The following is a 12177-nucleotide window of genomic DNA, read 5'->3' as shown; positions in this document are numbered from 1 at the left end:
CAACCCCCTCATTAATTGTTGGAAAGACTGCCTGATAATTTGGTGGAGTCTGGAGCCTGCAGAATGTTACTGTGAGTGATATGTATCTGTATATCCTATAGCTCTGGAAGAACTGTTGAATGCTGTGAAGCTCTTGGCTTTGGAAAATCGCTTTTCAGGCACATTTTTTCCTGTAACTGAATTCCAAGTTTTTTAGCAACTCTGCCTCCCCTTTCTCTTCCTCATCCCGCTCTCAAAAGGGACATTTAAAGGAAGATACAACCATCTTCTCTCTGAAGGGAAATGGAGGTGACACTGAAGAAGAATTGTAAATCAAAGCAAGGGAGAGTTGTCTCCTTGTATCCTACCTGAGGTGCAAATGGGACTGATATATCTTGGAAAGTTGTTCCACACTTATCATACGACCCTGTACTCATTTACTCATGATTTTGCTAATCTCAAACTGTTCTCACTGTCATTTACAGTGCCACACATGTGACTCAGAATAGATTTTTCTTGGGATGGTGCAATCTGAAATAGTTCGCTCATTTCCAGGAACAAGATGAGCAGAAAATTCCATTATCTTTCCTTTTGTGTTTGAAGAAAGACAAAATGCAAGATTTTTGTTTTTTTGGAGTTTTTTGTTACTTCACCGAGGCAGCTGATTTCTTCTTTCTGAATGAGTCTGAGATGTAATTGAGGAATCACTAGGAGGTAGAACTCACATCTTTTTTAGTGCTGGCTGTTTATTAGGCATTCATTCCACCTAATTTGTCTGAACTAAGCTTTCTCCATCCTCTGTGGAGAAAGATGAAGATGTTCAATCAGCCAATGTGAAAATAGGTACCTAATAGTAGTGAAATGAATTGCATCCTGGGGGTTCATGACAGAGGTAGTTTAGAAAAATTGATTAAAACAGACTCCTCAGTTTTAGACAGATGAATTCAACCCTCTGAGACTGAGGAAGAGCCTGCTGTTTTTCCTATGAAAAGCTGATTGTTTTCAGCTGTGTTATATGTTTTGGAGAAGAGAAAACCAAAAATATATCTTAGTCTGCTCATGGTGGTGAGAGTCTGGTAAATGCTTTGATGAGTCCACTTGAATAGTGCATCACTGTGGCACTTATCCCAAAACCAAGATAGTGCATTTCATCCCTGAACCTTCCTAATGACTCTCATGGCACCATGATTCTAGGGAGGTGGTGAAAAAGCTCTCTGTCTTTCCTGCAGTCTTGGTGGCTTCATTTCTGGTGGTGCCCAGGGGGCAGGGAGGAGGTGTACAATCAAACTGCAAATGCAGAGGGACTGCTGGGAGCTGAATGTGGGGGAGAAGGCAGCAAAGGGAGCAGCTGGACACAACAAGTGTGGCAAGGGAAGACAAGGGGGGAAGTGAGGACCAGCAGGAGGCCTGGGACTTGAAATGCTACTGAAAGTGAGAAGGGAAGAGGAGACTGATACCGGGAAAGGAACTGTACAGATGGAAAGTGAGATGGGAATTGCACATGTGAGAAGGGAAGGCAACTGAGGCTGTTGATAGGGCAAGGAATTTCAGGATGGTAAGCCGAGGTTCAAAATTCAAGAAAGACCGAGTCCTAGAGGATGAGAAATTAAGTTGAGGAGGCAGCTGCACAGAATAAGGAGTACAAAGGCTGTGGCAGACAGGCAGAAAAATTTGGACTTGAATGGGCACCAGGGAAGAATGATTGGGGGTGTCCTGTAGAAAACACTGGCTGTGTCACAACCATGTTCAGGAGAACCAGTTACTGCTATGTGAATAGCCTGGATTTTGGCACTTATGGGACTTCTAGCTCTTGGGATATAATGTTCTTTGTGGATATAATACTGTATAGACTGAATATATCTTTTAATCTGGATTTTTCTCTCTGCTCTATTTCTTGTGCTAACCTTTCCTTGTTGTTTTTCTCTACTGCTTTTTCTAGCCTTTCATGAGCAAACTTTGAGCCCAAGAAGGTTTATGCTGAACTCTCAAACATATGCTGTTCAAATGGTGTGAAATATTGAGTGAAGCATACTCATCTTTCACTAACTGGAGTAAAGGTATGTATGAAAATGATTTCCAGGAAAAATACCCTTGAAAATCTCAGGAAGAGCCTGTCAGCTCTTCACTGGGACACAGTCATTCCTTTCCAGCTGATAGCCCTGTGTTGGGTGTCAGCATTGTGCCTGGATCTTCATCTCAATGATTACCAAGCAAATGGTTAAAAGCAAGGGGTTTTTAAGAGCAGAAGACCTGCCCCTGATCATCCAGCTCAATAAGACCAAGTGCAGCCTGTTACAAGGTCCAAGGTACAGCTTGATTTTAAACATCTGCTGAAGTGCTTTTGTACTTTGAGTTGCTGGGAAAAAGTTACTGGTATTCCTGGGTGGCAATCTGTAATTCACACCCTTGCAAGGAGTCAGCAGAAATGGGCAGTGTGCTTCTCCCTGCCCTTGGAGCCCGTGGCTCGGTCTTGGTCTCTGTCTGGCTGCGCGTTTTGAGCCCCGGCCGATATTGCGTGTGCTTCCTGGACAATCCTGCCTTCTTACGCACTTGCTGTTCCCTGACCCGCTGGCAGAGTCGCTTGCCCCCATTATTCATCCTGACACACTCTGCAATGCACAGAGCCAGCCTGCGGCATCCAGCCTGCAAATTTCCCCAAGGCTGCACAAGGGGGAAAAAAAAAATAAAAATAACCTGCAAGCATAAGGACATGCACGCAAACACACTTCTCATGTGTTTTCACACACTATGGGCGCATGCAGACATTTATGCCTGCTCATCTGCACACACATATGCATTTTTTGGATACTTGTATCCCACTGTATGAAAACCTGAGAGTGGAAAACGTGTTGATAAACATAAGGGAGCTTTTCAGGGCCTTTGATTTGAAGCTGCATCTTGTAGCTGCTTTCCAGTGTTAGGATAAGATAGGGAGAGGAAAGAGGGGAGGGAAAGCAAGTGGGTGAGGGTAAAAGGAACAGAGTAGAGGGAAAAGAGCAGGGGTGGAGAGAAAAAAGGTGGGGGCGAGAAAGGAAAAGGAAAAGTACAGATAGCAATGCTGCCAGAGTTTGTATACTTGAAATCTGAAAGGTCAGAAAGTTCTTGACCTATATTCCCTGTTGCAGAAGTGTAGTACAATAACACACCATGGTTTGTTTAAAACATGGAAACTTGACTTCATTCTTATGTTTCGGAGAAAGATTTCGCAATGGTGCTGAGGAGAGAAACTGAAAAGATTTAGCTGTTCCCCTTTGCAATCTCCCTCCCTCTGCCTTTTGGCGTGCTTGAAATCAAACCCACTTGCTTCTGAAATATTGTAGCATTGATGTTTTGATGGGGCTAGGCTTGAATTAAAACTTAAAAAGAAAATCAACCTCAAATCCACCAGGAGAGGATGCTGGTATTTATAATAAAATGGGTTTATAGACGGAATGGTTTGACATCTCATATACAGCCCGGTATATGAGCTGCTCATATACAGCAGCACATGCTGCGGAGCGGTCTGCAAGGGGACAGCTATCACATGGTGCTCTGACTCATTCAGATGGATTTTGGTTTCTCTTTGCTGCTTTTTTTTTTTTTTTACATTTCTTTCCTTTAATTTGGAAGGGACAGAGTCAAGTGCTCAATTGCAAGGTCTGGTGCACTAATGGAGTAAACAGTATTGTGGACATGTTGGCAAAATCTCAATTTGACTTGGCTTTGCTGGTGTCCAAAGAGTTATATTATTGGTTATTTATGAGTATGCAGATGACCTTTGGGCAGTGGGGAAAATGTTTATGAATCAAAAAGGCTTTGCAAACTCTAGCACAAAAGCGTTTTTTTTTGTCCAAAACAATGTGAACTGTGACTTCTTCATCATTCAGCCTTGTTTGTTCTCTTATATTAAAAGTCTTTGGTCATCCGTTTGCACTGTAGAATCAAACCATGTAGTGCAGGTGAGCAGTCACATGCCCTGAATAGCAAAAAGTAAAAATCCAAGAGAAAAAGGCATGTGAGTAGCTCCAAGAGAGCAGCTGGGTTTGTTCCATGGGCTGGTGAAGGCTGGGTTATGCAAAGAAGTCAAAGGGAGTTAGGTGATGCTGACCCATTATAGTTGTGGACTTCCTAACCTGCAGGGATATAGTTTTGAAATTCGTAGATTTAGTTGGGCAGAGTTCGGATCTGTTTGTTCACGATCTGTAAGTGTAAGAAAAAGCCCAGCCAGTGGCTGAATTTCCCATCAGTCCTGCTGATAATAATTTCTGCAGTTCTGCTGTCTGAATCAAACTTTGTGTTACCCATTTTATTTTTGCATGTCATGTCAGGAAGTTGAAAATAGATGGGGAGCATCCAGCTCATTCACTTCCTTTTGAAAGTCATCACGGTTATTGTTTTTCACCATTAACTGTCTGTGTTTTTTACTTTTCTGTTGCTAATGCCACAGCATGATTTGAGTGCTCTTCCAGGGTCAGGATTTGCAGCCAGACAAAGGGCTCTCAAGAAGCAATTAGTGCATCCTACTTGCAAAAAGTCTGATTCCTTTTTACATGCTTTCTGAATATGCTGTCTTTGCCCTTTGTATCGCAGACCAAAGTGTGCCACACTGGGGATTTTTAGTGTTTAGTGTTTTGCTCCCGCCAATGAAAGCCAAGAAATGCTAGCTATTGAACTTCCTTGCACCTGGCTTCAGTTCTCAGAATAAATCAGAGCAGCCTAAAGCTTATTATAAATTACTCCTGGTTACTGGTGACTCCTGGAGAGTCAGACACAGATCAAAGAGAAATAGAAAAACAGTTCAGCCAGAGCTTCTTTTCTTTTCTGTGGCTGAACCAAGTTTAGGTATCACAGTGACTCTATGCCTTGTTGGTTTCTATTTTTTGTGAGGATCCTTGACCTATGGAGTAAGACTGCTTTGTGTGTCTGCTTTGTGCTGTCTAGGTCTTGTTACAACACTTGTCTCTTTCTGAAAATGGACTGCAAAGTTTAGGCAGGGCCTAATCCTGTTTAAGGCACATGGGTGTGCTGTTTGTGGCCAGGGTTAGCAATGTTATCCAGGGCAGAGTGGATTTTATGCTCATTGTACCGGTATAAGGCTGGAGAATTTGTGGAGCTCTCTGGTAGGACAGGAGTAGCAGTGAGAGCAGAGTCCATCTTGATGTCTCCTGTTATCTGTGGTGCCATTGCAAGTTGAGAGGAAATAAGGCACACCCAAATACTAAGAGGATGTATGCAGTGTGCATAATCTTATCATGCATTATGTGTCTTGGAATAGCAGAAGGAGAGATACCCTTTGGGTGAACATGTCAACTTCATTGTTCTGATGTATGTCCATAAGTATTCCTCTTCAAAACCTTGTCCCAAATGCCTTCCCCTCCTAGATAGCTGTGGCTGTATGATTAGGGCAACCTGTGACCTGCTGTCAGAAAGATGCAAAAAAATTTATTGGGAAGGAAACTAGCAACAAGGGTTGTCAATTCTGGGGCAATCTTCCTGTGTTTGATGTTTTTTCTTCTCCAAAGACTAAGTTCCTGGGGTCAAAGGATTTATATGAGATCTGTACGTTTGAGTTCAGAAAAAAAAGCAACCAAACCGCGCCTTTATACATGCAGAGTTTGATGGCATAAATCTTAAAACCTCAGAAAAGCAGATGGCAAAGAAAGGAAGGTCTGTCTTTTGGGGTTTTAAATAATAAAGGGCTTGTGATTATTTAAAGCTGGTGTCTGTGTTTTGAACGTGTCTTGTGATATTTGGATGGGTGGAACTGGCAATGCTGACCAGGCACCTATAAAATACCTAGATTGCTCCCTAGAACATGCCTTGCTATAGGCTGTATAATAAAACCCAGGGTGTAACCCTCACCTGTGTTTCAAAGCTAGATTAAAAAGCCTCTCATATGTTCAGTCATGCTTTCCATGAGGGAGTCTCGCTGTAAAGCCATTCAAGCATTGGGATGGCTTGTTTTCCCTCTCTTTTAGCAAACCATCCACTGACTTCAAGCTCTGAGAAGCAGAGCAAGGAAAATCAAACAGGGAGATGAAAGAGTGGGAAGAGACACTGTTTTTGCCTGCTTGCAGCAGAGGGTGTTTGGAGGGGGGAAATGCCCTTTGCAGTGGTCCCTGGGGCTTGTCCCACGGGAGGAGAGCTGGCTTGCTGGATGGAGGGCTTTGATCTGTTCCTGAAATATGCTTCCTGATGAGGAGGGGGAGTGAAGCTGGAAAGGATTGGAGGGAAAGGAAAGATGTGACGGTTTCTCAGGGTTGCTCTGGTTCCCCACAGCCTCTGCAGTTGGGCTGCCCAGACCTTCCTCCCTTAGCCTTCAGCAGGCCATGGCTGGGCTGTGCCTGCCATGGGTCTGAGGTCCAGGGCAGAAGCATAAATCAGAGCAAATTGTCTGATTCTTTATTTTATGCTGGTTTTGGTGTTGCCTAGCACTGCCATTTTGTTGCACACAAGCCTCTGCCCCTCTAGCCATTGTCCCCACCTCCAGGTGATGGGCAGCTTCTTCTCTGCTGGTGGCCTTTGAGGGACAGGGAGCTGCTGAGTGCCCTGAGTGAAAGGATGCAGGTTCTGTGAGTCTGTCTGCGTGCAGTGCAGCTGGCACATGCTCCTGGAGCATGTCTTCTGCATTGCTGTAGTGGCTCTATCCCCACTGGTGACTGGAGAGAGCAGACTGCTCTGGGCTGGCAGCAGTGCTTGGGAGCATGCACAGCTCACAGTCTTCTCCTCTCCTTCTGCCTGCCTGGGGTGGGAGCACTCATTGTCCTGCCAAGTTTTCCTGCTGCTTGCCGCTGTCTGTGCAGGTGTTCTTCACCAGGGAGGTCTTGTGCCACTTGGTTGTCTTGCTTCATGTTTGTGTCCCATATCACTACAAGTAATTTAGAAGCTGTTCTCCACCTTGTTGATTTGCTGTCTTGCATTACAGTGTCATCGGGTCTGGATTCAGCACAATTCGTTCCTCTTTTCTCCCTGGCAGATGCTGCTGAATGGTTTTCAAATGTTAAACCAGGGCTGTAAACTTGTAGCATGGTGGAAATGGCTGTTGTCAAGGCTTTTACTCCATCTGACTCTGTCAAAGATTTTCTGCTGGTAGTTACTCAGGAGAGCCCTGGAGGAAACCATCCCTCACTCTCCTTTCAGCCCCTTTGTAATTTCTTGGTATAATAAATGTGTTAAATAGCTGGTGTCTGAGAAGCATGACATTTTAAGTGCTTCACTTAACTAAGCCTGCTTCATATGATGGCAAGGTCTTGCTGCATCATTTGTGGTGTTGTTCTAATACTGGGCTGGCACTGCCAGGAGTCACATAAATGCCACTGAGGTGGCATCTGCTTGATGCTGACTTGCATGGTCATTCAGGGGAAGATAATTCAAATGGTAGCATCTGAAATTAAAACACTGGCCTTTATGGAAAGCTTTCACAGACCAGGAGGTATCCCGACCTCAGATTTAAAAAGACAGCTATGCCTGCCCTCCCTGATCACCTTGCACACAGCAGTAGAACCCAGGAGGAGAGAGGTTTCTCCTACAGCAGCCTGAAATGCCTATAGAGCAGCTGAGGGAGCGATCTGTCTTGTTTGCAGGCGAGCGAGGGATTTGGGTGTGCCTGTGTCTGACTGGCTGCTGGCGAGTGCATCTCTTGGACTGCCTGGCGGGGCCATCTTTGAGCAGTATGCTTTTCAGGCACAATTCTGCTTTTTATTAGAGCAAACTGGCAGGGAAGGAAACAGGGATGGTATGTTATGTGTTACTGGGGTAAGGCAAGGGAGCTGGTGGCGATTCTTTCTTTAATCGAAACCAGCTCCCGTGCAGACAGAACAGACCTTGATAAAACTTCCTTTCCTGCAGAGGACTCTGTACAGCCCTGCTCTTGGATCCAGCCCAAGGTTTTGTCATAACTGAGTTCTGGAGCCTGTTTTCTCCTCCATCCACCAGGTAGCTAGCCTCATTCTTCACCACAGGGAGTAACACCAAGGAAAATTTTATCTAGCCCTATCTTTGCTATTTAAACCTCAGAGCTCAGGGTTTGTTGTTTTAGTATTTCTCAGGGCAGTTTTCTTCTTGTGAAGTTTTGGAGAATTGCAAGTCAGGTATCTTCAGGCAAATGCTTTGCAAACTTCCTGCATGGATTCCCATCCTCTCCCTCAGTGATCATCCTCATGGCCAGAAGTGATCACAAAGTCTGATCATTTAGTCTGACCCACTGCAGCACTGATCAGAGATTTCTGTTGGGATCAGGCAGTCTCCCCTCTGTTTCTACATTTGTCCTGGGCATTTGACAGCTGGGCCCGACAGAAGGCGTTTAAACCTCGCTGTTTGGGATCCTGAGGGAAGGATGCTATGCTGTTGTAAGGTAAAAGGGAGAAGATGGTGTGGCTGGATAGTTACTGCTGCAGAGATGTTGAGATAAATCTGGGGATGGCAGGCACCCCCCTGCTAAAAGCCAGCTTGGTTGAGGTCTTTTTATAAGGCCCCCTTCTGTTAGGGCTGCATCTACCTGCACCTGCATATCCATTTCTTAAACTGCTACCAAATCCTCTCCCTTTTCCTTTCTTTTCACTTCCCAGGATTCTTTTTTTTCCCTTCCCTCTAGGAGCTGTGTAGAGCTTAGCAACTGGTGTCTCTTCCCTGAGCTCAGGCAGGCAGCAGCCAGGGCAGGCAGGTGAGCCACTGAAAGAAGGATGGAGTTGTTTAGTCTGGGATATTATTAGTGGAGGCAAGCAGAGAGGGTGCTCAGGGGCTGAGGAAGGGGAAATGTCTACGTTAAGATGGAGCAGCTTAAAGGAATGGGTAGAACTGATTTTTAAAGTTTATTTTTTCTCTCTAAGGAGGAAAGTAGAAACAAGGGCTGGCCGGTTTGTCACCTGTCCACCACTGTCTAGGGTTGTTGGAGGGATTAGGACCTGGAAGTCCCAATTCTTTTTTAAGAAAGATAGAAGGAAAAGAAGGATTTTTTTTGTTTTTCTGGAGGGAGCTGAAGACAAAAGGGTCTCTAGGAAAGCTGTTAATGGAGAGGGAAAAATGAGGAGAAAATTATCTCCTGTAGGACAGGGAGAGGTGAACTCCTATCCAGCTACCATGGAGGTATCTGTCTTGTTTTACTTTGTTCATTCCAGTGGGAAATCAGGGTTAACAGCACAAAGGGGGACAGCCCATTTGATGGAGTGGAGACAATCATCCAAACCTGACAGCTGCCTAAAAGGCACTGTTCAGTAAAGGCAGCTGGGTGGAGAATGCAAAATCAAGCAGGAAAGGGCTGGAGCTTGGGAGGGGAGAAGTGGAAAATGCTTGAGCTAAGCCCAGCTTCACCACTGGCTGCCTGTGGGATACTGGGTAAGTCACCTGTGTGCCTTTCTAGTCTGTTCTCCCTGACCTGTCCCGAGAGCAAATCGGTCTCTCAGTTTTTTTGGGGTGACTGAATATAGCTTTAATGTAAATTTTTAGAGATGCTTGACCAGAAATCTGAGAGAGAGAGAGAGGGGGCACAGAGCTAGTGTGGATTTCAAAGCAAAGTTAGTGCCCTGAGATTCAAGGTCACTAAAGGGCTAATTAGTTATAATTAACTAATCCATGCTCATTGGGGTATAATTTCACCTACTTCTGCATCTAAGCTCTGTCTACACAAACAGACTAAATGTAAGTTCTGGCCCCTTTCTTAAACTCAGGTTTGCTTTGTGCTAAAGCTGCAGCTGTGAGAGGGGAGCATGAGGACATGGTGTACCATAAATTTGACTGAAGTTGTGTAGCTCTGGAGACAGGGAGCATCCTGGGGGTGGAGTAAGTCCATGTGTGCTTTTTTCCTTATGGTCTTTCCTCCATTCCTGTTGTTGACCACCATGGAAGCTGGATGTGTGGCTAGAGGGACCTCTGTGCTGAGCCAGTGTGGCTGTCCCTGTGCAATTACATACCAGTGCAATTGTAAAGCCTCGAGCACCTTGGACCCTCCATGCCCCAAATCTCTGAAGTGAGTCTGCATCCATTGACCCACAAAAGGGTTCTGGCAGCCTTAGATGGAAGTGTAGGTTTTCCTATCAAAACCTGAAATCAGCTGTATGTTGTCTGCTTTTCCAGAGCCCTGCCAGCCCTACTGATGGGCTCAGGCACAAGTCATGCCCCCCCAGCTGGGCTGCTGAGCCGAGCTGGCCACCCATGTCCAGTTCAAAGAGACTTTGGAGGCCCATCTTCCTTCCCCCGAGCTTGCAGAGTCCATGCTGGCCTTCCAAAGGGTGCTGTGTGTGTGGGGCTCTCCAGCTGCACAGGGACCGAGCATTTTGGGAATGTAGTCCCATGACTGCAAAGGGTTTGCTGCCCCCCTATGGATTTGACTGGCGCGGCCTGGGCCAGGGCACCAGGGTGGAGGAGGTGGTGGCTGGTGGAGCCAACTGCTCTGTCCTGCCATGTCCTTCCCCTCTGGGCTCTCCCTCTGCTCTGGTGCTGCTGACAGGCTGGGGCCTGATTGCATAAAGGTAGCACAACAACAAGGTTTCCCCAAAGCAGCTCCATTTGCGCAGGGCACTTGTTCCTCAGGACTCATACGGTCATGCCGTGCTTTGCTGGAGTTTGTGCCAAACCCAATACCCACAGTTTAAAAATAACATTTGGGTGTGACAGCTCCATTATTTACCCAGGATCCAACATTGTCTGGTAGGCAAAGCCAAATGGCTGGAAGTCTGGGGCAAGACATTCTCTTCTCATCTACCAATGTGTTGTGTATTACCTCCTGCTGCCTCAGTTTCCCTGCTGATGAATCAGGGATAATGGAAAACAGCTTATGATAACTTCTGCAAGGCCTAGGTACTTTAAAGGTCTCAGTTTAAAGGACTCTCCTCCAGAACCCATGAGCAATAGAATGCCAAGGCAGACCTAACAGTTGCTCTTCTTTGTTGGTGACCAAACTTTGAAAGAAGCTATTGACACAGAAATACGTAGTAAAGGACATCCAGGAAGGCCTGTGAGAGTGGCATTGATATGTTGCTGGCTTGCCCTTCACCCCTGGAAAAAAATCATTGCACACTCTATTCCCTTTAATTTTCAACACTGCTGCCTCTGTCTGTGCTTTCACTTCAATGACAGCTCAATGACAGGCACCTTTCTTCCTGACTCTGTACATCAATTATGTCTTAACTGTGCAAACAACTGTGGCATTAATGGAGAGTCACCTTGTATAGTTAGTTACTTTATTGTTTGCTGTTTATTTATTTTAAGGAAGTCAGACCTTAGAGATTTTCTTTAGTGTCAGAGAATCCTTATTCAAATAATCCTTCCTATCATGGAAAAAGGATTAGGAGACATGAAGGTTGTGACAGCTTCACCTGGGACAGTACAAGCTTTAGGAGATAGGAAAAAGGTGACACCTAAATGCTTTGACCTTTGACTGAAACTGGAAGTAACACAATGTGATTGGCACTGTCCTGGCTTAAAAATAGCTGCCTCAAAAGCCTTCTTTCCCCCTCTACAATCCCCTTAAGGAAATGGTTCAATATCATGGGCACGGACTGTTCGACAGCTCCTCAAGTCACGCCGCTGATACAAGAGGAGAGAGTTCTGTATTTCTTTGCTTCTTTATGATGTCCAAAGGAATGTCCTGTAAATTGGGTTTTTCAGTTTCTGGGGAAGAGAATCTATTTGCTCTCTGCTGGAGACACAGTGAGCACAGCAGGGGTTGAGTGCCCAGATGATGTGCCTGGTGCAGGTGTCAGGAATTCGAGCTTGTTGGAGGCCTTCTTGGAGCTCTCTCGTGGGTACCAGGAATATCCTCCCACTCTAACCTGAAAGCATGAGACTGCTGAACTTTAATGAATAGCAAGTTTTCTCTCAGCTGTCCTCTAGACCCTGGAATGCTACGAATTCTTCTGAAGCAGGCTAGAATCTTTGGTGATGTGAACCCAATGTGGTTTTACTGATTCTTGCAGCTAAGCTAGTTTTCTGCCAGTTGGGAACCATCCTGAAGAGCTTAAAGTAGCCTGCCTACAATTCACTCCAATTCCCCCCATCTTGTGATGACAGGTTTCCACTCATATTTCCACTCTGCAGATGGCCAACAACTTTGGGGCCAGACAAAACTGGAGCTTCTAGGATAGCTCAGATCAGACCTTGACTTGGAGCCAAGTCCTACAGATGTTTGGGGCTTAGGCTTGGGCCATCCATAAACAGATCTACCTACTCAATCTGGAAGAAGCAGCAATATTTGAAGGGGTTTGCCACCTGATGGACAAGCAG

The 12177-nt window shown here is 45.4% G+C and overlaps 1 long non-coding RNA gene across 1 annotated transcript in view; it reads left to right on the top strand.

The window, feature by feature from the left end:
- Positions 1 to 2003: 2003 nt before the first annotated feature.
- Positions 2004 to 12177, top strand: part of LOC115948589 — a 53622-nt gene continuing 43448 nt past the window's right edge. Inside the window, exon 1 of the long non-coding RNA XR_004082395.1 lies at positions 2004 to 2036. This is a non-coding gene — a long non-coding RNA (uncharacterized LOC115948589). The remainder of the gene's footprint in view (positions 2037 to 12177) is intronic.

This window comes from Geospiza fortis, unplaced genomic scaffold (assembly GCF_000277835.1).
Source record: "Geospiza fortis unplaced genomic scaffold, GeoFor_1.0 scaffold524, whole genome shotgun sequence".
In the NCBI taxonomy this organism is placed as follows: Eukaryota; Metazoa; Chordata; class Aves; order Passeriformes; family Thraupidae; genus Geospiza; species Geospiza fortis.
This window is presented reverse-complemented; position numbering and strand designations above follow the sequence as displayed.